Source organism: Marmota marmota, unplaced genomic scaffold, assembly GCF_001458135.2.
Source record: "Marmota marmota marmota unplaced genomic scaffold, marMar, whole genome shotgun sequence".
Lineage (NCBI taxonomy): Eukaryota > Metazoa > Chordata > Mammalia > Rodentia > Sciuridae > Marmota > Marmota marmota.
This window is the reverse complement of record NW_026000057.1, coordinates 32,194,369-32,205,548: the sequence shown is the minus strand read 5'-3', so window position 1 is coordinate 32,205,548 and position 11,180 is coordinate 32,194,369. Positions and strand designations below refer to the sequence as shown.

The window sequence follows — 11,180 nt, the reverse complement described above, 5'->3', positions numbered from 1 at the left end:
AAGGGAAATTGCATGGAAATGGAAGGAGACCCTCATTGATATACAAAATTACATATAAGAGAATTTGAGGGGGAAGGGAAAATACAAGAGAAAGAATTAAATTACAACAGATGGGGTAGAGAGAGAAGATGGGAGGGGAGGGGAGGGGGGATAGTAGAGGATAGGAAAGGCAGCAGAACACAACAGACACTAGTATGGCAATATGTAAATCAATGGATGTGTAACTGATGTGATTCTGCAATCTGTATTTGGGGTAAAAATGGGAGCTCATAACCCACTTGAATCAAAGTGTGAAATATGATATATCAAGAATTATGTAATGTTTTGAACAGCCAACAATAAAAAATTTAAAAAAAAAAAAAGATAGTGTACTCTTTACTTAAGAAGATGCAAGATTTACCAGCATGCAGGGCTTATTAAACTGCTTGTCACATTTGTTTGAGTCCCAGACCTAGTGGTTTATAAACTTTGTGGCACTGCTTTTTATTTGGATGGTTAAGAATGTAGAAACATTACAAAGGAGAGTGGCAAAAGCTATTCAGTTCCTTCTGAATTTCAAAGAGCCTGTCATTTCAGACAGAAAAGTCATTCCTTCAGTTTCTGAGTTAAAGTACAGATTAAAATGTAGATGACATTTGAATAATATACAAAGAATAGGTCAGTATTTTGTGTATCTATTCTATCATGAAAATACATCTCTTTCTCTTATTTTAACTTATTCTCATCTATAATGGAAAAAATTGTTGAGATTCTCTATCCCTAAGGAAGAGGAAAAAATTATTTCAGTAAAGAAGTAATTGAATGCAAAAGCTTTATGAAAAATGATACCCTATTATAGCTTTTAATATAAATGGATTTTGTAAGTTTCATAATTGAACTCCAAGGGACATTCTAGTTAAGAATGCAATATAAAATAACATTATGTACCTATAAAATAGAAAATTAAATTATAAAAATAAAATGGACATTTTTTTCCCCAAAGCAGAACATTCTAACAGCCTGAAGAGAAAGCAATTATAGCCCCAGTTCTATAGATCAGTTAAGATTTTTCAGAATTTTATTGTATCCATGGTCTATGTGATACATTTTTAAAGCAAAGTGGAAGTATTATTCATCAGGAACAAATTAAATAGTTGTCTTTATAAGCACATAAGAACCTGTGTTCTGTTGACCTCATCATCTAATTACTCTCTCAGTGATGGATTGCCAATCAAACTAGTTTACCTATGATTAATGGTAAAGCAACTGGGATAAACAGAAAAGAGAATGCCCCAGCTAAGAGTCTAGGTTCCAGACACTTGACGTATGTGATTGACTAACAACATATTTATCGAGCTCTCCAACATAGCTGCAATAGATGCTGTGGAAACACAAAGATGGTAAAATGACAGTCCCTTCCTCCAACTCAGAGTACAACCATCAATGTCAAATAATTTGTACAAAGAAAGTGCAATGGGAGCTATCAGTCTGAGAGGAGGAGTCTGAGGAGAAGAAACTGAAATAAAGCCAAAGGAATGAGAAAAAGATTTTTTGAAAAGATAGAAATTGAAGGCTGGCCAGATGGCTGGGAGACCAAAAGGCAGAGGGAAGGCAGGGCCTCAGCAGGTAGACAGAGAGGCTGAGCTTGGGAGAGTCAATCCAGCACAGGGAAGAGAACAGGACTAGGATGAACGACTTGGTGGAAGATTTGTTTCTTTTTTTTTTTTTTAAATGTTGATGTTATGTTTATGACTTGAAAATTATTGTATCTTAAAATAAATTAAAGTAACACAGAAATCTTGTGATGAAAAATGTAGAAGCCTGAGAGAGTTAAAGAATAAAATGAGAGTCTTGTTGGGTGAGCCGGGTTGTTAATGATCCACACCTGCTAAACCAGCAACACGAAAGAAAGCTTACATCTTACATAATATAATAAGTAATATCCAGTAAGAAGACAAGATAAAAATTGTATTTGTGTAAATGAAAATATTGATAGAGAAGACTATAATAATAGGAGTACAAGGCCTAAATGAAGGCCATTATAAATGTCATCAAAAGATGTTAAGATAAATTAAATAACGGAACAGATAAAAACTTTGCTTCTGAATGGAACCATTCAATATTGTAATGATGGCTGAAAGTATATGAGTTTACAAGATAGAATTTAAAAATCTGAAATGCAGAAAGTCTTGTAATCTTTAGATATGCTAAGATTTTATCAAGAGAATGAAAGTGTGAGAATAACCATGGGGTATTTGGAAACAAAGACTAATATGGGGGATACCCCTAAGCAGACATTGAAATGCTATGCATCTTAGTATATAGGATTGTATGACACTCAGGAGAATCTTGGTAAAGATAAAAAAAATACATAGTAAGCAACCAAAATAAAAAAGACCAACATATACACTGGAACACAGTGAAGTAGAATTTTAGATCTCTAGAGAAAGAATGAATAATATATGCACTTATGGAACAAGGGAAAATCTATACATTTTGAAGGTGATTTTGACAGTTTATTCTTGTAGTTTAACTGTTTATACCTTTAGATTCAACAACTCCACATAGACATATTAATGACTTAATTGTAGCATTGCTTTCAGTAAAAAAGTTTGGGAACAATCTAAACATAGAGATAAAGGAGATTATGGAGTCATTTCCATAAAGATGAGTGTTAAATTGGAGCGGGAAGGTTTCCAGGAGCAGAAAGAAACAGAAAAAGAAATATTATCCAAAGGCAAAACATTTGACACTGCCAGTGTTTAGGCAATGAGAAAGGTGCAGAGAGTAAGAAATCACAAGCAAAGTAGGAATACTCGAGTATGTGTGATGTCATGGGGCTAAGGAGGGTGATCCATGTCACATACTACGGAAAGATGTCCACTAGAAGGAGACCTGAACAAAAGTGACTGATGCTCAAGGTATAATTAAATTTTGAGAGAACACTCTAGGGGGCTGTCTGATAAGAGACGAAAGATTGCAGGAGAATAGGTGGTAGCATCCCAATTATATACTTGACTTAAATCCTCACTTGCTTTGTAACTTTTCTAATTATTTCATCAGGTAGGAACCAGGAAATGAACTGGAATTAAGAGAACAAAATAGCAATGACAGTAAAATTATTCCTGGTGACTGAACTTACATAAGCAAGCAGTTGGCTTATAAAAATTTTCAAATTTGCTCAGTGGAGATTTCAATATAACATTTAGCAGGGTAAATTGCTTCTGTTCTTAAGGGACCCAATTGGATAAAGCTGAGATGTGGGGGGCAAGGCAGAGGATGAAAATATTTTAAATAGCACTTCAGGGGCTGTACTTACTTATGTTCTTTAGTAAAGATCATAAATGGTATGAATCACATTTCTCTAATCTATCCACAATCTTTAGTTTCCTTCTTCACCTGAAGTAAGCTGACTTTTAAAAGGGTTATTTATTTACTTTAGATTTTCCTCAAGATTAGGTACTTCAATTTAATGTTTAACACTAAACCCAACGTGATCACAAAAAAAAGCAAGGAAACTGACAAAAAAGGGGATTAAGAAGATTCTAAGGAGAGAATTTTTGTTGTTGTTATTGTTGTTGTTGTTAAATGAAAGGAAAGGGACCAAAACAAATATGGTTTTACTCATCAGGGAAACGAATCTGTGAATCCTCTCCAGGTTGACAACTTAACGCCAGTGGCCCTTCCCATGGGAGAATACCTTGGGGGCTGAATAAGTTAATAAGAATATTGTCATCATAACAGGGAGAGTGGGCAACAGCACAGTGTGGATGTGGCTGACAACTCTTCCTTCTGACAAGAGAGATGTCACTGTCACCATTTTATTAAACGTGCGTATACCTAGTCAAAACTTCATCAGATATTGTGTATTGATGATAGAAATCTCACTGTGATTCTGTTGATAAAATGAAGATTTTAGCTTCATTTCTGGGTATCTTACATTCAACGCTTTTATTTGCATTTATCAACCATTATTTCTTTCATATAATCCTAAAATAGTGATAAAAATTAGGCAAAGGATAGTGGAAGGAATATCTCCTTCATGTATTTTCAACACTAGACCCATGTTAACTCTTTTCCTTTTTCTTCTCAAGTCAGAAAGATAGAAATAAGATGAATTTTTAAAAGACTGTGGTGATCCTTTAGTTAATTCTTTTCATTTGTAGAGAAAGAAACTGTCACTGAGAGATAAATTACCTGGGGTCAAATAGTTTGCTACTGGAAGGGGCAGAGACAACAATCCTTCTCTTTACTCTCTGTCCTTGATCTTTGCATATATGATCAATTGAACAGGTACTTAACATTGTTGGTGGCTTCATGGCACAAAATAGTGCTTCTAAAATGACTTTTGATTCACAAAATTTGGGTATGTTTGATCAAAGTCAGACAGAACTATAAAGGAAGGCTTAGAAGAGATGAGAAAGGCAGAATCTACCGACCATCTCTATCTTCTCTCACCACAAGTAGAAGTAATTTCCTCTGATTGACCCCAGTCATTTCTCCATTGTATGTTGTTTTAGTCAGCTTTTTCACTGCTGTGACCAAATGACCCGACCAGCACAATTGTAGAGGAGGAAAAGTTTATTTGAGGGCTCACAGTTTTACAGGTCCCAATCCATAGACACCAGGCTCCATTACTCAGGGCTCCAGGTGAGACAGGAACAATATGGCGGAAGAGTGTGACATAGGGAAGTGGCTTACATGGTAATCAGAAAGCAGAGAGAGGTTCCACTGGCCAGAAACAAATATATAACCCAATTCCCACCTCTTCCAGCCACACCTTAGCAATTCAGTTATCACTCAGTTAGTTAATCCTGATCAGAGGATTAAGTCACTGATGGGGTTAAGACTCATAAAACTGAATCATTTCTCCTCTGAAGCTTCTTGCATTATCTTACACATGAGCGCACATCCAAACCATAGCACAAGTCCCCTCAGATTGTTGCCTCCTCCTCAGGCCTTGCAGATTCTCCCCTGCTCACTAAATCTTCATCTGTATAATTGTCGTATACTACACTTGTGAATCACACATAGATATGGAGCGCAATGTGACTTTTAGCATTCTTGACCAGATGACACAAAGCACTAGATGATCATTAGTTCTTATGGTTTAGGGTCTTTGATCTTACCTTATCAATTTGTTTTTTCTTGTGCATGGCTTTATAAATCATCTGTGTGTATCCTTGAGTACAAAATAAGATCCCTAACCGAAGAATCAGTATGATCCAACTTTTTTCATTCATTATCCTTTCAAGTCTGCTTAGGGCTCTGCACCGAGAAGTCCCTTAATTTCACCTGTATTTTTAGACTATGGTGATTTGAATGATTTATTTTTAAAAAAGTGTCTTCTTTTTTTCTTTTATTAAAGGAATGATGATAGAAGTTTTAATACTCATCTGCCCCAAATCACTCATCAGGACTTCAAAGATTTTATCCATAAAGTGAGGGGGTGCACTTGCTCATGCGTAAGGTCCTTTCCTAGACTAGTGTAAATAGTCAGTGTCAGAATTCTTGCTCTTGAGGATGAGCTCAGGCAAGATAGTGACCACATTTTCTAAAAATGATGCTCACCATTACTATGGGAGGAAGAATACTGACCCTTAAAATCTCTGACAACTTAGACCATAATTCATTTGTTATTTTTAAAAATTGCACAGTAGTTTAGCCATATAAGATTTTTCTTGTCAAGTTAGCTCATGATGGATAGATTTCTGCTCCGCCAGCCTTGATCATAGAAACTGTGTGGGAACAAGCATTATTTTCATTTTGGTGGACTGACTGACTGAGACTGCCTTTCCAGTTAATGCTAAGGGTGTTTGCAGACAACAAGCGGGGCATACTGGACAAACGCCTTATGTTATCTTGATCATCTTTTTATGGGTATTGCCACTACTCATGACTGTTTAGCATTGCCTTGACATGGTGGGAATTTTCATGTTACAGTTGATTTTTTTCAAATTCCAAACAAGTTCTGTCTCAACGTTCTTTATCTGTTATAAATCAGAGCTGTCTGTAAATCTACAGTCTAAGAAGCAGAACAATCATTGCTTTTAGTATTTTAGAGGGTAAACACCTCTAGCTGGACATAAGGTTTCCCTGCTGTATAGTGTCTGCCTTCAAGTCTCTGTGCTGTGATCATGAATTCACAGCAGACAGTTGATTTTATGAGACAATCTGTGAGTTTTACACATCAAAGTTAAATTATCAATACACCAAAAGCTTTCACATTGTCTGTTCAAGGACTCTTGATGGTATATGTTCTCAGCTAGTTGAGATATAACAGTTTCCCAAAATACCTGCACCGCCGCTCAGTCTACCACCAGAGTTCTGGAAGGAAGCCATTGTGCTAGCAGTGAAGCAAGTGCTTGCTGTACCAAGAACTCTGTGGAGCTGAGCATGTGCACAGGATGGATGTCACTATCCATTATCCTCAACATTGCTTGGGGTTCCTTAGACATTCTTGTGATCCTTTGCTCAGCTCATCAAACTTCAGTCTGCAGAAAGGTGACCGTAGTGGAATGACCATTGCAGTGCACAGGATGAGAAACCCTTTAAAGAAATGTTAAAGTGTATCTCTGAAGAGAAAAAGCAGTCCTGTGAAATTCTAGAAAAATAGCACCAGATGGGCCAACCTGGCATATCACTATTAGTAACAGCAAGAGATATTTTAAGCAATGAAAGCACTGGGGCAGTCTGCAACACAAAGAGAAAAAGACAGTGTTTTTTGTTCTTTTTTAACTTGGCTTAGTGTCTTAGCCTGTTTCATGCTGTTATAATAGAATACCACAGGCTGGGTAATTTATAAACAAGAGAAGTTTATTCACCTTACAGTTCTGGGGGCTGGGAAGTCCAAGAGCACAGTACCAGCATCTGGTGAGAACCTTCATGCTGAGTCAATAACATGGCTAAAGCCAGCTTGTGAGAGTCACTGGGCAGAAACTGAATGGCACTCACCCTTTTTGTCAGGCACCCACTCCCACAATAACTATTCATGGCCTAAATGCCTCTTAAAGGTCCTACCTATTGACAAAGGCAATTAAACTTCAACCTAAGTTTTGGAGGGGACTTGAAACCATAGCCCTAAGCAAAATGGCTATGGATTTTAATCTTAGACTTGTTTTTAAATTCCAACTATTTAATTCATTAGCTTATGTTGGAAAAGTCCTTAGCAACTTTGAACCTCAATTTTTAAAACTTTGTAAGATAGAAAAGAGAGTGTTTTGTTTGTAGAATCATTGTAATGATTTAGCACTAGCCTAATGTCCAGCATATACCACATAAGAAATAAATGGTCCAGTGCAAACAAATATCAATGTCTAAACCACAAAAATAAGGATGGTTTTCATGTACATACAGTGGAGGAAGAAATTTGGCTTCAAAGTTTGTGTTTTCAGTTATGCTTATAACATCAGGATCTTTAAACAGAAGACTAAAATAATTGAGTAAAATATAAAAAGTTTTTCTCACTTGAAGTGGAAAATTGAAACTTTCAGGTTTTCCACACAATCTTGCAATGCTTAGAATGTGGAAAGACAGTGTCCCAGGAGTTTTCCTGTATAAATTTCCAGGGTGAGTACATCTCGTGTTTTCTTGGTGCTGAGTAAACATGTCAATGAGTCTTGGCTGACTCAGGAGCTAGACCTCAGTTGAGAGAGGGCCACACATTGCATGATTGCAGAGGGCAGTATCTGGTAGGCCTCAATTCATCACAGCAGTGTATGTTACTTCTTAGAAGAATAAACCTGCTTCAAGGAAGGTAACAAGACCCAGGGATGAAGAGATACAGCTCACTTTGAAGCAGTAATTCTCCCAGTCCAGGGAATCCTGACTCAGGAGGGAAAGGGTGAATAGAAGCCACACTATGTAACATAAAAGAAGTAAAACTGTGAGATGCAACTTATTAGATTAGTTATATTAGTAAATGTTAAGTTACACTGTCAAAGACATTCCTTGCTTTGAGCAAAATAAAACAAGTCTAAAGAAGAGTAGAAGATTTGTATTTATCTTCTCATTAGGAAATGTATTTTTTGGTGCAATGAAGCTTACTGCTGGGGAGAGGGAATGGACGTGATGGCCACAAAAATATTATTAATCTATTCATAGCCTACATACCTCTTAAAAGTCATACCTATTGATGGTGTAACAAAGGCAATTAAACCTCGACCTAAGTTTTGGAGGGGACTTGAAACCATAGCCCTAAGCAAAATGGTTATGAATTTTAATCTTAGACTTGAAAATGGCTATGGGACCTCAGAAGGAGACGATGAGCAAGACTCTTTTGGATTGAGTAACAGTGGCAATTAGGAAAGACCAAGCTATGAATACTGAGAACTGGATTCTTGTGAGGACCCCATCTTTAAATGATCTGACCTTGAGAAATGCTGTGGCATCCCTTATAATTGTCAACTTTCCATCTGTACTATGTGGACTTTGAGGTTTCTTCCTGCTATTTAATTCTGCTCCCAGGAAGGGAACAGACAAACACACAAAAATGAGTGATCAGTTTTCCCCCGAAACTTCAGGTGGGCACTTAAAAAAAAATTCTTTTTGTTCACCATGGTCCATGAACAGGACAAGAGTGGGACCGAGAGGCAGCAGAGTGCTGACATGATGGGGTGTCCTCTCAGGTAGGCAGGGAGCTTGAGCTTCTGAGCTGGCCCTGCCCTTCTCCAGGTCTGTGTATCATCAAGTACGACATTCCAGGTCTGTCACCAACTCAGTGGGTGGCCAATGGTTGAGATATTATGCTGATCACCTGAACTGCTGAGGACAGGGGACATCTAGGACATTGGGTGAGTGAGGATCATTGATTTCAGCCCTCCATTCTGAGTTTTCAAACTATAATTAAAAACAACACGAACTAAACAGAAAATGAAGTCATTTTACAATCGCCTGAATAGTTAAGAGTGCTCTGAGGGTACAGATGACAGACAGAAACAAAATGATAGGTCCAGTTTCCATGGCAATTCAGAGTAGAGCCACGAGGAAAAGGGAAAGTCATTTAGTTCCATCTCCTGCCTACGTGGGGCTCCTAAGGTAGCCAACCTGTCTTGGTTTAAACATTCCAGTGACAAGGGACATACTCAAGGAGCACATTTTCTTGTTTTGAGTTTCAAATTATATTTTGCTATAGTCTCAAATTCCCATATAGAAAATTATATTTTCAAATGTTTCATTATATTCATAATGAAATGAGTAGTAGCGTTTAAAAAATTCCATAGGGTTGTTTTGGCAGTATTTATTTTGGGAACAGTTTATTTTTCTTTTGGGTTTGTCGGTTATTGAGCACTCACTATATGGATACTGTGTTCAACATATCACCTCAATCCCATTTAACCCTCACAACAAGCTATGCAAAAGGGGTTGTTATATTTATTTTATGAATGAGTGCTTTGCCCCAAGAAACACCTATGGTTGACTGATGGAATGAGATAGAAACAAAGAGTTGTAATTGCAAAGTTATCATGAAACAATGTTCCAGTTTATTTTTAACTATAGATACTTACAATGTCAGTTTTATGGGAAGGATTTTGTTACTCAAATATGTCAGTAATCTTACATCACTTTAACCAAGGGAAAGACCAGTACTTACACAATTTTCTACTGAATCTGAGTTCCAAAGTCCTGTTACATAAACATGCTGCTTATCTTTTAAGAAGTCCATGGTAGAGTAATATACAGAGCACCATGTGTCTTATTTCATATGATAGGATACGAACTCAAGGGGTAGAATGTGTGGTGTAAGAAAGGAAAGAAACAATGACAGTTCTGGCTATGTGAAGGAATTACCGATAGGAAGAAGGGCATGTGAATTGCACTAGGAAAATCAAGTTGATGTCAGCAACACCAAGACACAGGAAGAGATGCAGTCCTAGACTTTATAAAATTTCCTTTATCCTTATGTAACTTCAGCATGAATCCTTGAAGGATGTACTTGAATGTGTGGTAGCCAGGAAATACAATGGCTGTGCTAACTCTATTGTCTCTCTTAGTAATGATTTTATGGCTGTTCCTGGCTGCTTGTTTGCTCTGATGTGCTCTCCCTTGCTGCATCATTGCCTGCGTGTGGAATAACTAATCCGTCACCCCCTCTCCTTAGCACCTGTCACTGCAGCTTTTAAGAGCTGTAAATGAGGACGGCACAGCTTATGCCCACATGGCTAAAATATTATTACAATCATTCAAGGAGAAAGGTTACTTTTCATTAATTTAATGTATGCCTACCTATCACTGACCTATATTTCTTGAGGTTGGCTCTACAAACCATATTTTGATATCAGGGAAAAACAAAGAAAATTTTAGAGAATGTTCCTCTGGTGCCCCAAACTGCTGTCTCATCTAGCAGTAGGAGTTTCTTTATGGTGAAACACAAGAATCCCTTCTTTTGAGATTTTGATGTGTGTGTGTGGCATTATAGGAAACATTTCTATTATATAACATCATTACATTATGGAATATATGTTGCATCTGATTTTTTTTTTAAAAAATTAAAAATTCTGCTCAGAAAACTGGCCATGTTTGGGGGACTGTGATGACATTTAATTAACTGATTTATAAAATAAGCAAAACTCCCAGGTCTCTTTTGCCTCTTATCATCTCGGTATTTCCTTTGACGACATGCCAGACCTTCAAGTACTGTTCAGGGCTCCTTGCACCCTCAATCCAGTCACCTCCTTGGCAGTTTGGTAAAAGAGTTTCTGTCTGACAGGGTTCACCTCCTTTGTCCCAGGCATAATGATGTTTATCAAGGGCTTTGGTTGGACTTAACCTTCTCACTGTGTGTGGAAGTGCAAAGATCAAGACTCCACAAACGAACACCAGATTTGTCCTAATGTAAAAAGTACCTTGGTTATTTCTCCTGAGGTTTCATGAAGAACATGCTATGAGTTAACTATATTTCCCTCAATGGTACACTGAGGTTCTGATTCTTGGTACCTGTGAATACGACCTTATGTGGACACAGGGTCACTGAGTGTGACTTAGTGAAGAAGAGGTCATTCTGGATGAGAAGGTGCTTTACATGTATTGATCAATGTCCTTTTCATGAGGCCTTCTGAAGACACAGAGCCAAAGAGATATGCTGCAAGATGACAGAGGTGATGTAGCTGTAAGCCAAGGGACACCAAGAACTGCTGGCAACCATCAGAAGGAAGGAGAGAGAGAGAGAGAGAGAGAGAGAGAGAGAGAGAGAGAGAGAGAGA

At 37.4% G+C, this 11,180-nt stretch overlaps 1 protein-coding gene across 2 annotated transcripts in view; it reads right to left on the bottom strand.

The window, feature by feature from the left end:
* Bank1 (B cell scaffold protein with ankyrin repeats 1) overlaps window positions 1-11,180 on the bottom strand; it is a 293,502-nt gene that overhangs the window by 114,301 nt on the left and 168,021 nt on the right. The window lies entirely within an intron of this gene.